Genomic DNA, 6,382 nt, shown 5'->3' with positions numbered 1-6,382 from the left:
TCAGTGAGTCCTTGGTTGATCAGCATTGCATGTCTATATCTGTTTTCATGAGAAACCACTTTGAAGATATCAATATGTAATACAACAAGCATTGTTAATTCCCTACCACTTTGTAACTCCGTACTGTCTGTACTGTTCCTTTGCTATTTTGTAAAATGTCTGTCTGTTAATATTTTCCTCCTTTTATTTTTAAAATAATAATAATAAAAAAACCCAATCACACAGGAAATATCACAAAAATAAAACACTGGGGTCTCATCTTATTAAAAAGCTTTTGCATAGCAAAAGAAACCACCAACAGTGTGAGTAGAGAACTCATAGCATGGGAAAAAATTCTGCCAGCTGTTCCTCAGACAAAGGACTAATATTTAGAATATAAAGAATCAGACCCCCAAATTTAAAGGCACAATCAAAAAATGGACATTTGAAACAGACACTTCTCAGATGAAGAAGTAGAACTGGCAAAAAAAATATGTGAAAAAATCACTGGTTTTTGACCATCATTACTGGTCAATGAAGACATGAAAATTAGAAAAATGCTGAGATTCCATTGCACCCCAGAAATATTGACAATTATCAAGAAATCAACCAATAACCAATGCTAGCTGTGCTGTGGGGGAAAAGGAACCCTTCTCCACTGTTGGTGGGAGTGTAGACTGGTGCAACCACTGTGGATATCAGTGTGGAGATTCCTCAGAAAACTTAAACTAGAGGTTATATGACCCAGTTATTGCCCTTCTTGGCATCTTCTGAAAGATTTAAAAGGATCACACCACAGTGCTATGTGCATAGCCATGTTTATCACAGCACAGTTTGTAATAGCTACATCTTGGAAACAGTCCAAATGCCCATCAACTGTGTTCTTTTTTTTACAATGGAGTACTACTCTGCCACAAAGAAGGATAAACTTGAGACATTTCTAGCTAAATGGATGCACCTTGAGACCATACTCTTAAGTGAAATAAATCGGACAGACATATTTTAACATCACATTGTTTCTCTGGTGTGAGAAACCTAAAGTGTAAATAAGAACAAAAATGTATGATAGATACTGTGAAACAGGAAAAAAAATTCAAATGGGAAGGGGAACAAGGGAGGGTGAAAAGGAAGAAGGGACAAGAAAAAAAGAGAAAAGGAAAAAATAGAAGCAAACTCATAAATAAGGAGAGGAAGAGGGGTGGAGGGAGGGGCGGAGAATGGGGAAAAAAGCAGTAGTAAGATACATCGTGTGCAGGGACAATCTTCCTACGGTGAGTGTGGTCATTATGTACGTCCAAAACACAGCCATAACGTTTCAAAAAGGTGGAAACTGGAACCCTAAAAAAAAAAAAAAAATCAGAAATAAACCTGCCCAGTATCTTAGCCGGTTCTCTGTTGCTGAACTAGAACACCTGAGACTAGGACACTCCCAGAGAGCAGAGGCTGTTCCATGCCTGTGGTTCTGGACTGGACCTCCAGGAGGTGCTGCCCCCTGCTGGGCTTTGCTGTGACGGGCAGAGGAAGGCGCTGCTCCCCTCCAGGCCTCGGCTCCTCGGGTGCAGCGGTGAACAGACTCTGTCCAGGGTTCTCAGAGGCAGCTGAGGGCAGGCATATGCGGGCCCCACTGTCATGTTGTTCAGTGTGTCCCCAGGTCTCTGAGCTCAGCCCCATTAGGAGCCTGTTAGGGTTTAGATGCAAAATGCCCCCTAAAGTCTGATGGGTTAGGAGTGGGGTGTTTGGAGGTTGACTGCATCATGGGGCTGCTACAGACACTGGTGGGCTGATCCGTGAGTGAGGGCATGTCTGAGTGCGCTGTCAGGAAGGGCCTGGTCGGAAGGCGCTGGGGCTGTGGCTTTGGAGGGTAGATCCCCTCCCCTGGCTCCTCCTCCTTTCTCTGCTTCCTGGCCACCAGGGGGTGAGCAGCCCCCTCCCCCACACTCTTACACCAGGGTGTTCCTGCCTGTGAGCCAGCTGACTGCTACCCCTGAACTGTGAGCCAAACTACCCTCTGCTCCTTTAAGTGGTGGGTGCTGGGGATTGTGTCCAGCAACAGGAAAGCTGACCCATGCAGAGCCACGGGTGAGAATGACCTCCAGGGCCGGCTTGGGGACTGAAGAGGCCACCCACGTGGAGGTGCTGGCTCCAGTCTCTGATCAGCACCTTCTGATGATGGAACACCAGAGGGCACTTTCCCTGGTGCCTGCAGTGGGGGCTCCTGCCTGGTGAGGAAGGGGCACACCTAGGTCCCATTCTCAGCTCTGCCTGACACTGGCTGTGTGGCTCTGGGCAGTCTGCCCTCTGAGCTCAGTTTCCCTGTGTGTAAACTGGGAGGCCTTTTAGAGTCACTGTCTCTGAAGTCCTTTCTGCCTCTGGAGGCCCAGCAAAGCAACTCCACCCAAATAATGCAGTGTGCCAGAAGCTGCTTCCACCCAAGTAACGCAGTGTGCCGGCTGCGATTCAGCCTCACGGTCAGAAGATGACACTGCAAAACGGAATTGGCAGTGGAAGTGGCTGGAATCAAATCTTTTCTTGGATCTTGGCAGAAGAGAGGTTGACCTTGGAGGAAGGCGTTTGGGGATGAACTCCCGTTTCACTTGTGCCTCAGGAGGAAGTGTGAGGGTGGCCAGTCCAGGGCCGATGACACTGAGGTTTGCAAGCTCTCCCTGGGCCGCTCTGTGCAAAGGCTGAGCCGTGGTGTGCAGGGCTGAGGACAGGGCTCCATCGGGCAGACCTAGAGCACCCCGGAACCTGGCTTCTGACCTGGGACTTATGTTTTGCCCCTTCCCACACGGATCTGGCAAGGAGGGAGGGCCCTGCTTACCCCTGGGGCTCCCCTGAGGCCCCAGCCAGGCCAGCAAGGACCAGCTTCCTGTCAGCCTCGTGGCTGTCTTTGGGCCAGCTGTGGAGTCTCAGGGCCCGGCGGCTCCCAAGGGACAGAGCCTGAGACTTCAGCACACTGCTCTGCCCATGCACACCAGGTCAGGGCAGGAGGGCGGGGACATGAGGATGTTCTCAGGACCTGGCCAGGCAGGCAGATGCGAGGGAGGATGAGCGCTGCGAGCTGACCCCTGGGACCTCTAGCCTGTCTTAGTCCCTCTGCCACTGCTGCAGCTGACAGCCGAGGCTGGGTTAATTACAAAGGCTGCTATGGCTTGTGGCTCTGGAGGCTGGAAGTCTAAGAGCTGGGTGAGGCTGACCTGCTGCTTCAGAGGAGACATTGCCACAGGCTTAGGCCTCTTTGCATCAGGGTCCACCCCAAACATCATCACTCTCTGGCTTTGGGGACTTTGCGATGTGAGTAGTTGGAGGACCAGGCAGGAGGGAGGGGCCTAGGTGGCATCTTCCCAGGGGGCCTCCTTGAGCACATGCCCCTGTCCCCCAAGTCAGGAGAGGCCTTGGACTCTGAGCTCTCGGGGAAGAAGAAATTCCTCTCTGCTTCCTTCCGGCAGGAGGCTCCTGGCAGGAAGTGAGAGGTGGTAGACAAGGAGGTCGAGCTGCCCCTGGCGCAGTGGGTGCCTCACACTCTACCCCTGCAGGGAGCATGGCCAGGGCCCTGTGGGCCGCCAGCCTCCTTCCAGACCGGACCCTCACCTGGGCGCCAGAGCAAACTGCTTCCCTACGGGGGCTATTCTGCCTCTAGACTGGAGACCACCCTTGATCTGATGCTCAGACGCTCAAGTAACGGTGAGGGGCGGACTGAGGTAGAGTTCAGAGTGAGGCTTCCCATGAGCCGCAGCAGGCAACAGAAGCCCCCCACCCCTCGGGTGCTGCTGCAACACAGGGGCCGGGCCTCGCCCTCTCGGCCCCATCCATACTGTGTCTTCGGCTGCACCCAGGGGGAGTGTGCGCGGAGCCCAGCACATGACTCAACACAGACGCATGCCCGGAGCCCTGCGCCCACCTGTGGGTCCCACTCTCATCGGAAGCCTTCAAGGGTACTTTGCAGACAACAGGGATGGCTGTCTGTGGGCAGGCTCTTAGATAGTGTGGAGGAATTAGGGTTAATTCAGTATGATAGGATGTTCAGGATCTCTAAGGAAATGTCCACTTTTTTACAGGCACATGAGATTTGAGTGAAAAAACATGAAGGTTGGGTTAAAACTTTCCAAGAAACTTACACAAGCAAAAGCCAGAAACAGGGCTGGGTCAGAGAGGGAAGCTTGAGAGAAGCATCAGGGTGGTAAGGCAGCCAGGGCACGCGGACGGGCAGGGCCCCTGCATGCAGTGTGGAGAATTTTCATCTCAGCTGCTGCCATTGCCCCCTGAGACAGAATCGTCATCCTGGGATGGTTGGCGGGGTCCCAGAGCTGGTGTGTGCCCCAGGGACACCTCCCACCTCCCCAGTGAGGCTCCAGCCCCTGACACCCCAGGATCCCCCTCACCACTTCATAACTCAGCCACGGGCCTCCCAGCCTGGGTCCAGCCATGACCTTGGGAAGCCAGCGAGGCTGACCAGGGCAGGGGCAGCACCCACAGCATGGAGGTAGAAAGGGGAAGCCACAGTGTGGCCCGGTGCCACGGAGGAAGTGGCCACGGGGAGAGCCAGGACAAATCAGACGGCTGTTCAAGCGTGCAGCCCGGTCCCTGCAGTGTAACCAGGCTCCTGCAGCCAGATGGGTCTAAGGGTGGACCCCACTTTACAGAGTCCAGCCAGCAGCCAAGAGGATGAAGGAGTGGGGCGTGGGGTCAGGAGGCCCTGGAAGCAGCAGGGTTCAAGAAGACCAGGGCAGCATGGCCAGGTCAGCGGGGATCAGAGGCACGTGGACCCCACAGGAGTTTCCCGGAGCCCTGGCAGGGCTTGGGACCCACCCAGGGCACCTGGACCACCCTCTGGTCAGGGCAGACTCGGGGATGAGAGCCTGCCCTCTTGCCCTCTGTGCCCACTCCCGGCCCCAGGAGTGCTGACCTTGGGAGCCTCCTGGGCCTGGTGCCCACTAAGCCTCTCTGTTCTCTCTGCTTGGAATGTTCCTGCTGGCCCGGCCAGTGCTGGGGTGAGGCCCTGCCGCCTCCTCCCTTGGCTGCCCTCACATGCACCTGTCTGATCCCCCACAGGAGGCCTCCGCCCCTGTGCTCAGAGAGGCAGCCCAGCCTCCTGGTCTCATCCATTCTGCAGGATCTGCGCCCACATCTGTGGCCGACCCCCCTGGGCAGGACTGGGGTGGGCACAGGTGTTCTCAGGATGTGTCTGTAGCTGCCTCCACCTGGCACATCCTGCCTGATAGAGTTAGCCTGCAGGGAGAAGGTCGCTGTGCCCTGCTGGAAGGGGCAGGAAGTGTTTGGTGTGGCCACGGTGTGGTCAGTGGGTGTCACTGCTTCCCCAGAGACCGCTCACTCACAGCCCCTGCCAGAGGCTCCTGCCTGCCAGGGGTGGGCTCCAGCCCAAGTGCTGAGCCTCTGCCCTGTGGGTGCTCAGGGAGCCCTGGCTTCCCTGGCCGCTGTAGATGTGGGTATCAGACAGACGCTTGCCACAGGGGCCACTGTCCTATAGGCAGAGCAACCTGGGGTCCCCCGGGGACTAGGGTGGGATGGACTGCTGACCAGGCACGATGTTAAGTCAGGAAGGATGGTGCTGCTGAGCACTGCCAAACCCTCTAGGCAGATCGGCCCCTGGGGATCCGAGGATCTCGTGCTGCTCATCCCTGCAGAACCCTAAACGCCAGGTGCTGGGGGTCCCACCCTCCAGGTGCCAGGAGCAGGCAAGGTGGAGACAGGTAACCGAGAGGGACAGGTCTGGGGAATACCTCCTTCTAGGGTCCCAGGGGGTAACAAGGCCTCGGGATGGTAGAGCATGTTTTGCCACGATGAGGCCACCCCTGGTGGTCCCTCTGTCCAGTGGGAGCCATCCGACGCTCTGGTGTGCAACCCCAGACAGGCCGTGCCCTCACCTGCCTCTCCACGGTGGGTCCGTTCACAGGCTGGGACAAGGACCTGGGGCCTGTATTTGTCCTGGAGAATGATGGATAACAGCAGCATGTGGATGCTGAGGGCTCAGGTGTTCTGGCACCGCCTGAGCGCTCTTCCTGCCATTTCCCCAAATCCTCACCTCACAGAAACAGGAGCCAGTGACAGGGGACTGCATCACCTGGCACTGTGTGCTAGGACCCTGGGGGCAGCGCGGCAGAGGGCACTGATCTCCTCTCCCTGCACACAGCTGCCCGAGAGAAGGGGGAGCCTGGGTGGACACCGAGTGGCCCTGAGCACAGAGCTGGGCCTGGGAGCAGACAGCAGCAGACGGCACCCTCCCTCGCCAGCCTCTCTGCCTCCTGAGTGTGTCCTGGGCACCGTTTATCTCCTCTTCACCCTGGCACTCTGTGGCCACGGGCCGGGGACTTCCGTCTCCCACAGTCCTGCTGGAGGAGCCTGAGACGGAGGTGAGGGCCGGGCTAGATCCCGAGGTCCTCTC

This window comes from Chinchilla lanigera, unplaced genomic scaffold, assembly GCF_000276665.1.
Source record: "Chinchilla lanigera isolate Chin_1 unplaced genomic scaffold, ChiLan1.0 scaffold00141, whole genome shotgun sequence".
Classification (NCBI taxonomy): Eukaryota; Metazoa; Chordata; class Mammalia; order Rodentia; family Chinchillidae; genus Chinchilla; species Chinchilla lanigera.
Note: the sequence above shows the minus strand (reverse complement) of the source record.